This window comes from Ranitomeya variabilis, chromosome 6 (assembly GCF_051348905.1).
Source record: "Ranitomeya variabilis isolate aRanVar5 chromosome 6, aRanVar5.hap1, whole genome shotgun sequence".
In the NCBI taxonomy this organism is placed as follows: Eukaryota; Metazoa; Chordata; class Amphibia; order Anura; family Dendrobatidae; genus Ranitomeya; species Ranitomeya variabilis.
Window position 1 is genome coordinate 528,353,672 of NC_135237.1, and position 18,130 is coordinate 528,371,801.

At 41.0% G+C, this 18,130-nt stretch overlaps 1 protein-coding gene across 7 annotated transcripts in view; it reads right to left on the minus strand.

The window, feature by feature from the left end:
* CSMD3 (CUB and Sushi multiple domains 3) overlaps positions 1–18,130 on the minus strand; it is a 1,888,113-nt gene that overhangs the window by 1,030,805 nt on the left and 839,178 nt on the right. The window lies entirely within an intron of this gene.

An 18,130-nucleotide genomic window follows, 5' to 3' on the forward strand; every position in this document is an offset into this window, starting at 1 on the left:
GAGCTTAATTATTCTGCAAAATCATGTGTGTAATTTAAGGAGAGTACTGGCAAAAGGTAAATGTAAATATATGTTTCTGAATTTAAAGATAATACAGAGTCATATGTACCTAGTGAATATATCTTAAGCAATATCATACACGAACAGAATAATTAAAATCATTATTTACATGGTTAAGTTACAACATCACACATTTCACAGCTAACCATTATATAGTTATTAAGGTTGAAGGAAGACTTTAAGTCCATCTAGTTCAACCCATAGCCTAACCTAACATGCCCTAACATGTTGATCCAGAGGAAGGCAAAAAAAAACATGTGGCAAAGACTAAGCTCCACCTTGGGGAAAAAAATTCCTTCCCGACTCCACATACGGCAATCAGACTAGTTCCCTGGATCAAAGCCCTATCAAGGAATCTAGTGTATATACCCTGTAACATTATACTTTTCCAGAAAGGTATCCAGTCCCCTCTTAAATTTAAGTAATGAATCACTCATTACAACATCATACGGCAGAGAGTTCCATAGTCTCACTGCTCTTACAGTAAAGAATCCGCGTCTGTTATTATGCTTAAACCTTCTTTCCTCCAGACATAGAGGATGCCCCCTTGTCCCTGTCACTGGTCTATGATTAAAAAGATCATCAGAAAGGTCTTTGTACTGTCCCCTCATATATTTATACATTAACATAAGATCACCCCTTAGCCTTCATTTTTCCAAACTAAATAGCCCCAAGTGTAATAACCTATCTTGGTATTGCAGACACCCCAGTCCTCTAATAACCTCGGTCGCTCTTCTCTGCACCCGCTCCAGTTCAGCTATGTCTTCCTTATACACCGGAGACCAGAACTGTGCACAGTATTCTAAGTGTGGTCAATCTAGTGAGTTGTATAGAGGTAAAATTATGTTCTTCTCATGAGCATCTATGCCTCTTTTAATGCATCCCATTATTTTATTTGCCTCTGTAGCAGCTGCCTGACACTGGCCACTGAATATGAGTTTTTCATCCAACCATACACCCAGGTCTTTTTCATTGACGGTTTTGCCCAGAGTTTTAGAATTAAGCACATAGTTATACATCTTATTACTTCTACCCAAGTGCATGACCTTACATTTATCCCCATTAAAGCTCAATTGCCATTTATCAGCCCAAGCTTCTAGTTTACATAAATCATCCTGTAATATAAAATTGTCCTCCCCTGTATTGATTACCCTGCAGAGTTTAGTGTCATCTGCAAATATTGAAATTCTACTCTGAATGCCCCCTACAAGGTCATTAATAAATATGTTAAAAAGAAGAGGGCCCAATACTGACCCCTGTGGTACCCCACTGCTAACCGCGACCCAGTCCGAGTGTGCTCCATTAACAACCACCCTTTGTTCCCTATCCCTGAGCCAGCTCTCAATCCACTTACAAATATTTTACCCTATCCCCATTATTCTCATTTTATGTAACAACCTTTTGTGTGGCACCGTATCAGAAGCTTTTGAAAAGTCCATATACACTACATCCACTGGGCTCCCTTGGTCCAGTCCGGAACTTACCTCTTCATAGAAGCTGATCAAATTAGTCTGACATGAACGGTCCCTAGTAAACCCGTGCTGATACTGGGTCATGAGGTTATTCCTCTTCAGATACTCCAATATAGCATCCCTTAGACAGCCCTCCAGGATTTTACCCACAGTAGAGGTTAAGATTACTGGCCTATAATTACCGAGTTCAGTTTTTGTCCCCTTTTTGAATATTGGCACCACATTTGCTATACGCCAGTCCTGTGGTACAGACGCTGTTATTATGGAGTCTTTAACCCCTTAACGACCGCCTATACGCCTTTTAACGGCGGCCGCTAAGGGTACTTAAACCACAGCGCCGTTAATTAACGGCGCTGTGGAAAAAGTGAATAGCGCCCCCCAGAGTCGGATTTTCTCTGGGGTCTCGGTTGCCGAGGGTAGCCGAGACCCCAGAGAACATGATTCGGGGGTTTTTTACCGACCCCCGAGTTGCGATCGCTGGTAATTAACCGTTTACCGGCGGTCGCAACAAAAAAAAAAAACGCGATGTGCCTTTTAATTTCTCTGTCCTCCGATGTGATCGCACATCGGAGGACAGAGAAATAGGGTCCCCGATGGCCCCCAATTGCCCCCCGATACGTACCTACCTCCCCCGGTGCTCCTCGTGCGTCCCCATGGGCGCCGCCATCTTTTTTCCGGGAAAAAATGGCGGGCGCACGCGCAGTACGCCCGCCGCCCGGCACCCGGAAGATCCTTGGGGTCTCGGCTGCCGGGGGTAGCCGTGACCCCAAAGAACATGATCGGGGTCGGTTTGCACCGACCCCTGTTTTGCGATCGCCGGTAATTAACAGTTTACCGGTGACCGCAAAAAAAAAAAAAAAAAAAAAAGCGATCTGTATTTCTCTGTCCTCTGATGTGATCACACATCAGAGGACAGAGAAATAGGGGGATTCGGGGACCCTAACATACTCACCCGGTGTCCCTGGGTCCTCTTCTGTCTTCTCCTGCCAGCCGGCTTTTTCCTTATGGCGGGCGCATGCGCAGTGCGCCCGCCATCTGCTGCCATCTGCCGGCCGGCAGGAGAAGACGAGTTGGGGCTAAAATTAGGGTTAGGGTTAGGGTTAGGGTTAGAGTTAGGGTTAGGGTTAGGGTTAGGGTTAGAGTTAGGGTTAGAGTTAGGGTTAGGGTTAGGGTTAGGGTTAGGTTTAGGGCTAGGGCTAGGGTTAGGGTTGGGGCTAAATTTAGGGTTAGGGTTAGGGCTAGGGTTAGGGTTAGGCTACTTTCACACTAGCGTTTTTTGGCTTCCGTCGCAATGCGTCGGAGAAAAAACACATCCTGCAAAAGTGCTTGCAGGATGCGTTTTTTCTCCATTGGCTTGCATTAGCGACGCATTGCGACGGATTGCCACATGTCGCATCCGTCGTGCGACGGATGCGTCGTGCTTTGGCGGACCGTCGGCACAAAAAAAGCTACATGTAACTTTTTTGTGCGACGTGTCCGCCATTTCCCACCGCGCATGCGCGGCCGGAACTCCGCCCCCGCCTCCCCTCACAATGGGGCAGCGGATGCGTTGAAAAAACAGCATCCGCTGCACCCGTTGTGCGGCGCTTACAACGCTAGCGTCGGTACGTCGGCCCGGCACACTGCGATGGGCCGAGTACGACGCTAGTGTGAAAGTAGCCTTAGGCTTCTATCACACTTGCGTCGGTACGGGGCGGTCGCAATGCGTCGGCCCGACGTACCGACGCACGTTGTGAAAATTGTGCACAACGTGGGCAGCGGATGCAGTTTTTCAACGCATCCGCTGCCCAGTCTATGTCCTGGGGAGGAGGGGGCAGAGTTACAGCCACGCATGCGTGGAAATGGCGGACGCGACGTACAAAAAAAAGGTTACATTGAACTTTTTTTGTGACGACGGGGCTAAAGTTATGGTTAGGGTTGGGGCTAAAGTTAGGGTTAGGGTTGGGGCTAAAGTTAGGGTTATAGTTGGGATTAGGGTTTGGATTAGGGTTGGGATTAGGGTTACGTTTGGGATTAGGGTTAGGGGTGTGTTGGATTTAGGGTTTTGATTAGGGTTATGGTTAGGGTTGAGATTAGGGCTGTTTTGGGGTTAGGGTTGTGATTATCGTTAGGGTTGTGATTAGGATTATGGATCAGGTTAAGATTAGGGTTAGGGGTGTGTTGGAGTTAGGGTTGGAGTTATAATTTGGGGGTTTCCACTGTTTAGGTACATCAGGGGGGTCTCCAAACACGACAGCCAATTTTGCGCTAAAAAAGTCAAATGGTGCTCCCTCCCTTCTGAGCTCTGCCGTGCGCCCAAACAGTGGTTTACCCCCACATATGGGGCATCAGCGTACTCGGGATAAATTGGACAACAACTTTTGGGGTCCAATTTCTCCTGTTACCCTTGTGAAAATAAAAACTTGGGGGCTAAAAATCTTTTTTGTGGGAAAAAAAAATATTTTTTTATTTTCACTACTATGCATTATAAACTTCTGTGAAGCACTTGAGCATTCAAAGTTCTCACCACATATCTAGATAAGTTCCTTAGGGGGTCTAGTTTCCAAAATTTGGTCACTTGTGGGGGGTTTCTACTGTTTAGGTACATCAGGGGCTCTGCAAACGCAACATAACACCCACACACAATTCTATCAAAGTCTGAATTCCAAAATGGCGCTCCTTCTCTTCCGAGCTCTGCCGTGCGCCCAAACAGTGGTTTACCCCCACATATTGGGTACCAGCATACTCAGAACAAATTGGACAACAACTTTTGGGGTCCAATTTCTCTTGTTACCCTTGTGAAAATAAAAATTTGGGGGCTAAAAAAATCTTTTTTGTGGGAAAAAAAAGTATTTTTTATTTTCACTACTATGCATTATAAACTTCTGTGAAGCACTTGGGCATTCAAAGTTCTCACCACATATCTATATAAGTTCCTTGGGGGGTCTATTTTCCAAAATGGGGTCACTTGTTGGGAGTTTCTACTGTTTAGGTACATTAGGGGTCTGCAAACGCAACATAACGCCCGCAGACAATTCTATCAAAGTCTGCATTCCAAAATGGCGCTCCTTCCCTTCTGAGCTCTGCCGTGCGCCCAAGCAGTGGTTTACCCCCACATATGGGGTACTAGCATACTCAGGACAAATTGGACAACAACTTTTGGGGTCCAATTTCTCTTGTTACCCTTGTGAAAATAAAAACTTGGGGGCTAAAAAATCTTTATTGTTAAAAAAAAAATATTTTTTATTTTCACGACTCTGCATTATAAACTTCTGTGATGCACTTGGGCATTCAAAGTTCTCACTACACATCTAGATAAGTTCCATGGGGGGTCTAGTTTCCAAAATGGGGTCACTTTTGGGGGGTTTCTACTGTTTAGGCACATCAGGGGCTCTCCAAACGCGACATGGCGTCCGATCTCAATTCCAGTCAATTTTGCATTGAAAAGTCAAATGGCGCTCCTTTGCTTCCGAGCTCAGCCATGCACCCAAACAGTGGTTTACCCCCACATACGGGGTGTCGGTGTACTCAAGACAAATTGTACAACAACTTCTGGTGTCCATTTTCTCCTGTTACCCTTGGTAAAATAAAAATTTGGAGGCAAAAAGATCATTTTTGTAGAAAAAATGCGATTTTTTTATTTTCACGGCTCTACGTTATAAACTTCTGTGAAGCACCTGGGGGTTTAAATTGCTCACCACACATCTAGATAAGTTCCTTAAGGGGTCTAGTTTCCAAAATGGTGTCATTTGTGGGGGGTATCCACTGTTTAGGCACATCAGCGGCTCTCCAAACGTGACATGGCGTCCGATCTCAATTCCAGCCAATTCTACATTGAAAAAGTAAAACGACACTCCTTCTCTTCCAAGCTCTGCGGTGCGCCCAAACAGTGGTTTACCCCCACATATGGGGTATTGACGTACTCAGGAGAAATTGCACAACAACTTTTGTGGTCTAATTTCTCCTGTTACCCTTGTGAAAATAAAAATTTGGGGGCAAAAAATCATTTTTGTAGAAAAAATGCGATTTTTTATTTTCACGGCTTTACGTTATAAACTTCTGTGAAGCACTTGGGGGTTCAAAGTGCTCACCGAATATCTAGATAAGTTCCTTAAGGGGTCTAGTTTCCAAAATGGTATCACTTGTGGGGGGTTTCCATTGTTTAGGCACATTAGGGGCTCCCGAAACGCGACATGGCGTCTGATCTCAATTCCAGCCAATTCTGCATTGAAACAGTCAAACGGTGCTCCTTCACTTCCAAGCTCTGCGGTGCACCCAAACAGTGGTTTACCTCCACATATGGGGTATCGGCGTAGTCAGGAAAAATTGCACAACAAAATTTGTGGTTAAATTTCTGTTTTTACACTTGTGAAAATTAAAAAAAATGGTTCTGAAGTAAAATGTTTGCAAAAAAAAGTTAAATGTTCATTTTTTTCTTCCACATTGTTTCAGTTCCTGTGAAGTACGTAAAGGGTTAATAAACTTCTTGAATGTGGTTTTGAGCAGCTTGAGGGGTGCAGTTTTTAGAATGGTGTCACACTTGGTTATTTTCTATCATATAGACCCCTCAAAATGACTTCAAATGAGATGTGGTCTCTAAAAAAAAATGGTGTTGTAAAAATGAGAAATTGCTGGTCAACTTTTAACCCTTATAACTCCCTAACAAAAAAAAAAATTGTTTCCAAAATTGTGCTAATGTAAAGTAGACATGTGGGAAATGTTATTTATTAACTATTTTTTGTGACATATCTCTCTGATTTAAGGGCATAAAAATACAAAGTTTGAAAATTGCAAAATTTTAAAAATTTTCGCCATATTTCCATTTTTTTCATAAATAATCGCACGTAATATCGAAGAAATGTTACCACTAACTTGAAGTACAGTATGTCACGAAAAAACAATCTCAGAATCAGTGGGATCCGATAAAGCGTTCCAGAGTTATAACCTCTTAAAGTGACACTGGTCAGAATTGTAAAAATTGGCTCGGTCATTAAGTACCAAATTGGCTCTGTCACTAAGGGGTTAAAGATTAAAAATAATGGTCTATCAATGACTGTACTTAATTCCTGCAGTACTTGAGGGTGTATCTCATCCGGGCCCGGAGATTTGTCAATTTTAGTGATTTTTAGACGCCGCCGTACTTCCTGCTGGGTTAAGCAGGTGACATTTAATTGGAAATTTTTATCACTAGTCATTTTGTCTGCCATGGGATTTTCTTTTGTAAATACTGATGAAAAAAGTCATTTAGCATATTGGCTTTTTCCTCATCCTCATCCACCATTTCACCCAGACTATTTTTAAGGGGGCCAACACTATCATTTTTTAATTTCTTACTATTTATGTAGTTAAATAATATTTTGGGATTATTTTTACTCTCTCTGGCAATGAGTCTCTCTGTCTCAATCTTTGCTGCCTTGATTTGCTTTTTACAGAGTTGATTTAATTTTTTGGATTTATTTAATGCCTCCTCACTACCTACTTCCTTTAATTCTCTAAATGCTTTCTTTTGTCACTTATTGCGCCCCTTACAGCTCTATTTAGCCATATTGGTTTCCTCCTATTTCCAGTATGTTTATTCCCATACGGTATATACTGTGCACAGGTCCTATCCAGGATGCTAATAAACGTCTCCCATTTTCTTTGTGTATTTTTATGTCTCAGGATATCGTCCCAGTTAATTGCACCAAGATCCTCTCTCATCCATTGGAAATTTGCCCTCCTGAAGTTTAGTGTCCTTGTCACTAATGTTGAGTGACTTTAACTTTTTTAGGATCGAGTCGGGTTTTGCGAAACCTGACTTTGTCAAAAGTCGAGTCGAGTCAAATCGTCCGATTACCGTGCAAAGTTGGGGATCGGCCGAAACATGAAACCCGATGTAAGTCAATTGGGGAAAAAAGTCTCTCTCTCTCTCTCTCTCTCTCTCTCTCTCCTCCATGCACAGCAAAGGTTGTGTTGGACTGTGGAAATCGCTACTTCCCAAATGGTAATATGGCGGTTTTACCCCCTGTGATGCCGCAGAAAGCAAGCCGGAAGCTATGTCATCACGCTGCCCACACTCCTTCATTGGCTGAAAAATGGCGGGGAAAGCGTCACATGAAACGCGACTTTGGCGCGAAGATCGCCGACCGCATGGCCGATCCCACAGTGGGATCGGGTCGGGTTTCATGAAACCCGACTTTGCTGAAAGTCGGCGATTTTTGACAATGTCCGATCCATTTGACTCAACCCTACTTGTCACCCCTCTACTACACATCTTATTAAAGGATACATGAAAGACCCCCAACTCTTATATTTGATATGCAGTCTGGCCTGTTGGTTAATATTAGGTCTAGCAGTGCCCCCCTTCTTGTTGGGTCCTGAACCACTTGTGAAAGGTAATTGTCTCTCATAGTTGTCAAAAACTGATTACCTTTGCTGGAACTGCAGGTTTCTGTTCCCCAATCTATTTCAGGGTAGTTGAAGTCCCCCATAATAATGACTTCTCCTTGAGTCGCAGATTCATCTATTTGCTTTACAAGGATATTCTCCATTGCTTCCATTATTTTTGGAGATTTATAACAAACCCCTATCAGTAATTTATTATTTTTCCCCTTCCCCTTATCTCCACCCACAGGGACTCTACATTTTCATTAAATTCACCTATATTATCACGCAGGATGGGTTTTAAGGACGATTTTACATATAGACACACCCCACCCCCTCGCTTATCTGTATGGTCATTTTTGAACAGGCTATAGCCCTGCAAGTTAACAGCCCAGTCATGGCTTTCATCCAGCCATGTTTCAGATATCCCCACCATGTCATAATTATGCTCTAACAACATTACTTCTAATTTGTCCATTTTGTTGGCGAGGCTTCTGGCATTAGTATACATGCACTTGATGTTCCTCTCTGTACCTCTATTCTTTCTTAAATTATTAACTGTTCTAACCCCACCTCCCATGCCACCACCACCCCCAACTTCCTTATTTGTGCCCAGGTCTCTATCTGCACTATCTTCCCCTCCTATAAATTGAATACCCTCCCCCCCAATCCCTAGCTTAAACACTCCTCCAACCTTCTAGCCATTATACTTCAGCTGTTCTAAAAAAATAAAAACCCTTACATTGTTTTTAGATTTCCAAATCTTGTACAAACATATCTAAGGCATTTGTTCTGAAAACCTTTCTATGTCATTGGTTAAAGGAAAGTTGGTGTTGAGACCAGATAAGAGATAGGCAGAGTCTGATAACTTTGTTTTGCATTCTAAAGCCCCTATCTTAGCACAACGATGTTTCATCCCTGGCTGTTACCCTTGTTCGCCAAGTTAAAAATACAGTAGAGCCCTGGTGCAGGTCACAGTTACAGTACAACAACATTTCTAGCTCACAATTAACTTTTGTCCACACTCCACTAAATAGCAACTATAGCTGCATTTTATTTTTTAAGCTCCTCCTACAAGATATCCTTCGAATAATCATGGCTAATAAAATATGGATGGCAAATAAACTATTATACCTCATGTCCCGTAACGTATTTTTTTTAGTTTCCAATGACACTTAAATTAATATGGTACCTACAAAACATTAACATAATTTTTCTATTTAACTTTCAGAAAAGTTTGTTGAGACAAAAGATCAATTCTTTACTTCCTCAGGGCAATCAGGGCTAGAATACACTGCAGCTGCAAAATATTCTAAAAAGTAAAGCAAACATTTTTAATACTATTGTGAAATTAATTATTCTGCAGCAACAGTAAGGAGGTATTACTTATTATTCTCCTTACTCTGAAGTTCTCGATTAGAGTCATCAAAGCATGCAATTATGCTTCAACCTTCTGTCTTGTGACAACTACGCTTGAAAATTTGTTCTTATGAAAAAAGACAACACAGCTATAAACAGAAATCTAGAATGTCGCTGCTACAAAATAAATACAGTAGTTTTTGAATCGACATAAATATGTATGCTATGTGTCTATGTGTGGCCACCCTATTGTTGTGATAGTAATTGCAGCCAGTGAAGAATTTTGGTCTTTTTGCATTGACTTTGTTTCTTGAGAATTTGAGTTCTCAACCAAATTCAAACAAAGGTAAATATATTTGCATTTTTATATTTAATATACTCTTCTTTATTCCATTTCTTCATGTTAAAAAAACTGACATTTTCATCCTGATTCATCTCCCTTTAGATATATACCCAAAGGGTAAACTGGACAAAATTAAGTTAAAGTTTAATAATTTGATAAAATAGACACCAGTAAGATGAAGCACAACAATTTATCAAGCTTTATTCAAGTGTTATTCATGTATGAACAATTCAAAAGACTATATAATAGTAGTATAATACTAATAACCTAACTATGGTAACACTATTGTAATTGTATTGTAATTTAAAGTTCAGAGAAATCTATTATTTTGGTAGGATCAGTTGGAAGACTCAATATTAGAGATGAGCAAATCTCCCAAAATTTGATTCAGGCAGGTTCGATTAATCTACTGAGTCCCCAAACAGCTGATCTTTTAATTATACCTCTAGGTCTTCTTGTGGGTGTCACAATTGTTGATTAGGTCACATCACATGGCATTAAACACAAGCTATTAATGTATGTTGCATCCCAAGTTAGAGTGTGGCTTAGTCAACAGCAGTGACTACAAGGAGACCAAGAGGTACAAGAAACATTTTTCACTCTTTAGTGATAATTGAGCACAGAGAAAAATGTAATAAAAGAAATTTATCACTATTTTATGACTTAAGAAATGCCTGCTTGGGGATCCTGCTCAAATATCAAATATCTCATACATTTTTTTTTAGATAGCTTATTATATTTTTATTGCGAATCTTGAAGACGTTTATAGAGAAGTATTTTTGACAGCTTATTTTTTTTTTCAGGATGGACACATAGCAGTTTAATGTTTTCTGACATTTTCCTATGGGTTGACTCAATTCTTTGGATAAAAAAAGCAAATTTTACATATAAGGGAGTGTTTACTTATCTTACGTTTGGAAAGCCAGCTACTGACTCTATATCTCATATGGTACTTTTCCATTGATCCATTATCACATGCCTGATGAACGGTTCTATACCCGAAACGTGGCACTATTTACTCCTGTAGCTATTGCTGTATGAACAATAGATACTAAAAATTACAAATTACGGCAATCTTTTGAAGCATTCTTCTGTGACTCTTGTTCAGTTCCTCCCTTGACTCATCACTACTTAAAATATTTTCTGTTCACCTCTGTAAGCCATGACAAGGATATTGAAAAGAACAAATTACATCTTATGATACTTTTATATATAAAATTATGCTTATTTTTTAAAATCTGCTAATAAAAATAAAATATAAAATCAAAAGTTTTACTGTTTGCAAACAGCCCTTTTGTGGAAGGCAATAGGGCAAATTTTCTAAAACAAGAAAAAGCACGTTGAATACAACAATTATAGTCACTGAAATCTTTTGATCTCAACATAAATTATTAGGCTTAATGATTTATTTTATTTGCTTTTTTAGATATTTTTAAGATCGCGCCTGCTTTATCGGTGTAGTGTTCATTTTATCACATTATTTCATTTTAATTTGTTTAGAATGTTAGAATTTGTAAATAGGTGAATATTTTTTTTGTAGAAAAAATGTATTGAGGAACGTGAACACATTAAGTATTGTGTCTTTTCTTACGCGCGGTTTTGTCACAAAAACTGGAGCATTCTCTAGTACCAGCAAAGTGAATAAGACTCCTGAAATTTCATGCACAGGTTTGAAGAAGTTTCAAATCTGCAGGATGTAAAATCTTTCAGTGTCTTTGCAGTGTTTTTAACTCATTCCTACGCATGGGGAAAAAATGCAAATAAAATACGTATAAAAAATACAAGTAGAAAATGTGTCAAATATGCATGTATGTGTTTTTCCTGCCAAGTAACCCTTAGACTGTTGCATATTTATATATTGAAGCACCTAATATTTCTTTTTTCCTACCTGTACAGTTTATGAACAACATTTACACACTAAAATCAAGAACGTGTGACATTTTCAAAGCAACTATACGGGCGTCTTCTTTATTCATCTTTTAAAAATCAACAAAGACATAGATTTTATCAGTTACAAGAATTGACAGTGTTGAAAGATCATCTCAGAAACATGCACAGATTACAAACAGTGCACAGCAAATGAAATATTTCTTTAGGGAAATGTCGTTCTTGAAGTCAAATGAGTCCAATTTTTTTCATGAGCTTTAAAGATGATTTTTTATCTTTGCCTTTAAGCCCCCGATCTGGTTTTGTTATACATTGTAAATTCTCTGTTTGCAAGCAAGTGAACTTTGATAGCAATTTACATAGGCGGTGATAAATAATGGCATAAATATTATCTTTACTTGTAGCAAAGCTATCAATCACAGCTCTGATTATATATATTTTCAACACAATATATTTGCATATTGATAGAAAATATTTCTCTAGAGAAAATAATTGTATTTCAGTATATAGATAATTACATCTATACGACAACATTTTAATAATAAATTATATTCTTGAAGCATTGTAATAAAATAATAACATGTTTCTAAAATTATCAATTCTGATAGAATTCTAATATGTAAATGTTGTTCAATTGTATTTTAGAATAAAAAAACACTAGGACATTTTTGTCACTGTTTGGAAATTTTTGGTAAAAATTAAAATGTTCCATTAAAATTATATCAAATGTGATTTTAGATGAGTTTAAGAAAATATAAACATATTTGTAGTTATATAGTTATATCAAATTTATTTTTTCTCAATTAATTATACATTATCTATTGATTGATAATGTACAGGTATAACCTACTATGCTATTTGTTGTAAAGAAAGGATCTGGGCCTTATTCATATGTTGGTCTTAGAGATCAGCTAACATATTCAAGTGGAATTGAATTCTGCTAAAATTTCACAAATATTAGCATTCATCAAAATGCTCTGATTCAACAGAATGGCAGCCTTTGACTATCATTTTGCTGAGCCATGAATAGCCATCAAAAAAATAAAAGACAAAAAAAATCTTATACTCATCTTACTGCTCACCAATCTGGCCCCTTCTCTCCTCAACAGAACTCATCCCGGTCCTCATTGCATATTATTATCACCAACAAGAGCACAGAATACTCAGGCCTCTGCATGCTAGCCTAGTATATCCAGCTTTGATTAGGCTCAGAACAGGTCTGCTCATGCGCGTACAAAGTCAGGGCATATGTTATGACTTCATAACATTACAAACGCTGACGCAGAACTGTTAAGGACCTCATCAGAGTCGAAAGTCCTGGCCTCATGTGTAGAGACCAATGGAGTGCTAAGAAAATGTGGTGAGGACCAGACGGGTGATGGTGAGGATCAGAGGAGTCAGAGATATGAGCGGTAAGGTAAACATAAGTATTTTTATTAAAATTTTACTTCTTCCACTTATTATGCTCTGGGATTTGAAGAGACCCCAGAGCACAATAAGAGATATCCAGTTTGAGGATAATAACTTGTTAACGAACTGCAATTTTGCCAGATCTGCTGATACATTATTTGGCATTAATACCTCTTGCAGTAGGACATTCCACAGTCTGACAATTCTAATGATGAGGGATATAAACCATCTGACAGTTCTTTGCATAGACCACACATGTATTTATACATGTAAATGAGATTACCTATACAACTATTTTAAAGTAAGCTAAGCAATCCCAACTATTTTAACCTCTCATTATAAAAGTGCTCTTTCATCACATGTAATGATCTAGTAACCCACTTTTCAGCTGACTCTAGCTTTCCAGTATCTTTTTTAGAACAAGTGTCCCATAAGTGGATCCCACATGCAAGATGTAGCCTTTCAAGTAATTTATAGATGCTTAAAGGGAACTTGTCGCCAGTTTTGGCTGATATAAGATATGGCCAACACATTTCAGGGCTAATATACAGCATTCTATAATGATGTATATAATACCCCAACCCGACCTGCAAGAAAAATAACTTTTATTATACTCACCTGTGGGGCGGTCCAGTCTGAGGGGTGTCCCTCTTCTTGGTTTGGCACCTCCCTTCTTCTTGCGATGCCGCCCTCCTGCTTGCTTTGTGTGGATGACACTTTGCCGCATAATCCACACAGTCTACTCAGAACCGTGCTCCTGCACAGGTGTACTTATCTGCCCTGTTGAGGACAGAGCAAAGTACTGCAGTGCACAGGTGCCGGGGCTTTTTGACGTTTTCAGGCTCCTGTACACTGCAGTACTTTGCTCTGCCCTCAACAGGGCACATAGAATGCCTGTGCAAGAGCACAGTGCCGAACAGACTGTATGAATGCGTCATCCACCCAAAGCAAGCAGGAGGAAAGCATCCACAAGCAGATGGGAGGTGCCGGGCCAAAAAGAGTGACACCCCTTGGACCAGACCACCCCTGTTTGATAATTTCTAGTATATTTACATTCAAAAAGGCTCTGTCAGTAGGATTTTGGACTCTTAACTAAAAACAGGTGCTTTAAAGCTGATTAAAATAATATATTTTTGGAAAAGCTAAATTGTGTTGTTCTTCTGTAATCAGCTATGAAATTTTTGTGCAGTTGAGGTAGAAATCCAATGGACTAGACATTGCACTTTATCCTCTCCTGTCTTTTTAAGTATTATCCATACCCCCACCTGTTTCCTTTCTATAACTGACAGGGCACTCCTTTTTCTTGACCTGCCTCCGCTGGCTGAGTATGTAATTTTGAAGTTACTTCACACTTGAAATTATGCCGCCTGCTTCAAATTTTGGCTAGGGATAGTAGGTCAGGAAAAAGCAGTGACATGTCAGTAATAGACCAGAGGCAGGTGGGGGGTACATATGATACACAGGCAGGCACATGAAGACCAAGTGCAACATTTTTCCCCTTTGCAGTTCCAAGTCATTACAGTAACACTTCCATGGCTGATTACATTTGAATGACAAAAAAGAATTCTTCAAATAAAGGTATCACTTTAATCATTTTCAGCTTGCCATTACGGATGTTTTTTGTTAAAAGTAGTGTTGAGCGCTACTGTCCGATACTTGAAAGTATCGGTATCGGATAGTATCGGTCGATACCCGAAAAGTATCGGATATCGCCGATACCGATACCCGATACCAATACAAGTCAATGGGACACCAAGTATCGGAAGGTATCCTGATGGTTCCCAGGGTCTGAAGGAGAGGAAACTCTCCTTCAGGCCCTGGGATCCATATTAATGTGTAAAATAAAGAATTAAAATAAAAAATATTGATATACTCACCTCTCCGGAGGCCCCTGCACCTCACCGCTGTTAACCGGCAGCCTTCTTTGCTTAAAATGAGCGCGTTTAGGGCCTTCCATGACGTCACGGCTTCTGATTGGTCGTGTGCCGCTCATGTGACCGCCACGCGACCAATCACAAGCCGTGACATCATTCTCAGGTCCTAAATTCCTAGAATTAGGAATTTAGGACCTGAGAATGACGTCACGGCTTGTGATTGGTCGCGTGGCGGTCACATGAGCGGCACGCGACCAATCAGAAGCCGTGACGTCATGGAAGGTGCTGAACGCGCTCATTTTAAGCAAAGCAGGCTGCCGGTTACTACCAGGGCACGTCAGAGGGTGAGTATATCCCTATTTTTTATTTTAGTTCTTTATTTTTTACATGGATATGGATCCCAGGGCCTGAAGGAGAGTTTCCTCTCCTTCAGACCCTGGGAACCATACACTGGGAACTTCCGATTCCGATTCCCGATACCACAAAAGTATCGGATCTCGGTATCGGAATTCCGATACCGCAAGTATCGGCCGATACCCGATACTTGCGGTATCGGAATGCTCAACACTAGTTAAAACTCAACAATCCTGCTGACAGGTCTTTTTTAATACACTTGCAGCAATAAGATTACTTAGGTACATTACTTTATGTTTATCAATAAAAAAATTTCTATCACTATCTCTGCATGTAACTCAATTGTGCGTTAGCGAACCATTTAGAACAAGTTGCTACCTCTTATATATACAATTTGCCATCATTTTATAATTCTCATCAACAGACGATAATAGTTATTATTCAAACTAACTTCTCGCTACAGTCGAGAAGGAATTACTGCTTTCTCTATAGCTCTCAAACATTGATTTTTCACAAGGTATATCAAGCCACTTTGTTTGCAAAGCCTTAAACATGTTAATCAATATTTTCATTTTTTTCCTCCATTGATTGCGTTAGTAAATGGATTCTACTGTATTAAATTTAATACTATTAAATTATTCTGAATAAATATTTAAACAATGGATTTTGTGTATCCATTTTTATCCATCTATTTTCTTTATCAGACTTAGTAATTTTTTTTCAACATTTTAAAAAACCATAGAGGTTAGCATCTAGGTCTACTGTACATTAACTTATTGTGAGGACTGGTGGAACGCACCGAGTTAATATGGATGTTATAATTGGTGCGTTCGCAGCCTGGGGTCCACCGTGCAGGAGACAACCTGCTGCTAGAAAATGACAGCACTATATGGTGGTATAAGTGAACTCAGTTACTTCACTGAGTCACAGAAAAGAACACGCTGTGCCCTGTTAGCCTGTATTCTAGGGGCTTATTTCAGCCAGGTCCCTGAATACAATCATACAAACTCCTCACCGGAGGTGCCAGTATTCTAGGGGCTTATTTCAGTCGGGTCCCTGAATGCAATCATACAGGCGCGAACACAATTAGCAAGCTCATAACATGAAGTGATAATAGCGCATGGCCGTGTGGCCTGTCGTGAATCCCCAATGGCTAGGGATAGCACAGGATGAGCAAAGTATAATAAATATCGGACGAGCTCTAGGGTGATGGAACCTGGGCTGACCGCTGCCCTACGCCTGACAAACGCAACTAGAGATAGCCAGGGAGCGTGCCTACGTTGGTTCTAGACGCCACGCACCAGCCTAAGAGCTAACTAGTACTGCAGAGAAAACAAAGACCTCACTTGCCTCCAGAGGAATTAACCCCAAAGATATAGTTGCCCCCCACATGTATTGACGGTGAAATGAGAGGAAGGCACACACATAGAGATGATGTATATAGCTTTAGCAAATAGAGGCCCGCTGAAAACTAGAAAGCAGAATGACACAAAAGGGGACTGAGCGGTCAGCAAAAAACCCTAATCAAAAAAACCATCCTGAGATTACAAGAACCCATGTGCCAACTCATGGCACATGGGGAGAACCTCAGTCCACTAGAGCAACCAGCTAACAAAGAGACATTCTAAGCAAGCTGGACAAAAAAACCAAACAACTGAAAATCAGCACTTAGCTTATCCTGAAAGATCTGGGAGCAGGTAGGCAGGAACCAAACAGAGCACATCTGAACACATTGATAGCCGGCAAGGGAAATGACAGAGAGGCCAGGTAAAATAGGAAACACCCAGCCTCTGATAGACAGATGGAAACCAAAGGCCGCAACCCACCAAAGTCACCCAGTACCAGCAGTAACCACCAGAGGGAGCCCGCAAACAGAATCCACAACAGTGGCCATGCAAACCTTTTATAGCTGCAGCAGCTTCAGGACCTTCCTAGAGGACCAATGGAAGTTGCTACAATACCAGAGCAACTTCAGGACCTTCCTAGAGGTCCAATGGGAGCTGCAGCAGTACCTGAGCATGTGACCCCTGACCTCCAATGACAGGTCTTACCCTGGGCATGCTCAGAAGGGAAAAAGCAGGACTTAGTCCCAGAGACATCTGCTCGCCGCTGACTAGTACTGGCTATAATAGCTGAGCCTGGGAAAGCAGCAGAAACCATCCACACAGTATCAGGCTGAGCTAGACGCTGGGACCGACATCTCCGCCGAGCAGGCTCCACTGTGGCTAAAGAGGATGGGGAGACAGCAGGGGAGATGGCTCGAGATTCCCCCTGTGCAGAGGCAGGATTTTGACCCCTAACATTACCCACCCTCCTAGGGCCCCCCTCCTTGGACCTCGCTATGCTCGAAGGCAGCTCGAATGTTCTCAACAGGCTCCCAGGCCCTGTACTCTGGGCCATAACCCTTTCAGTCCACCAAACAAAACTTTTTCCCACGTACCACCTTGCACCTCAAGATAGCGTTCACCTTGTAATCGTCCAAAGACAAACCCGATGTCCCAGCAGATGACTCGGAAAACCTGGACATGTGTATGGGTTTTAAGAGGGACACATGAAAGGTGTCGGTGATACCTAGGCGTGGAGGAAGGGCCAGATGGTAGACCACAGGGTTAACCTGATCGAGGACCTTGAAAGGTCACTGACAACATTTTCCGGCATACCATGTAGGCAGAAAATGTGTCTTATAAACAACACTGCCAAGGCCTGTGCAGAAGGTAACCGTGGAAGCGGCACCAGGTGCACCATTTTAGAAAAATGGTCGGTGATTACCCAAATGATAGTGCAACCATGAGACTTGGGTAAGCCCACCACAAAGTCCATCCCTACCATCTCCCAGGGCCTGTCAGCAACTGGCAGGGGATTAAGTAACCCAGCAGGCCATTGTCGAGGACACTTATTTTTGGCGCAGGAGACACACGCCCGAACATAGTCTCCGAAGTCATGGGCCATATGCGGCCACGAGTATGTCCTCTCCAACAGCTCAGATGTCCTCTTTGCCCCAAAATGTCCACCCACACTGGATGAATGAG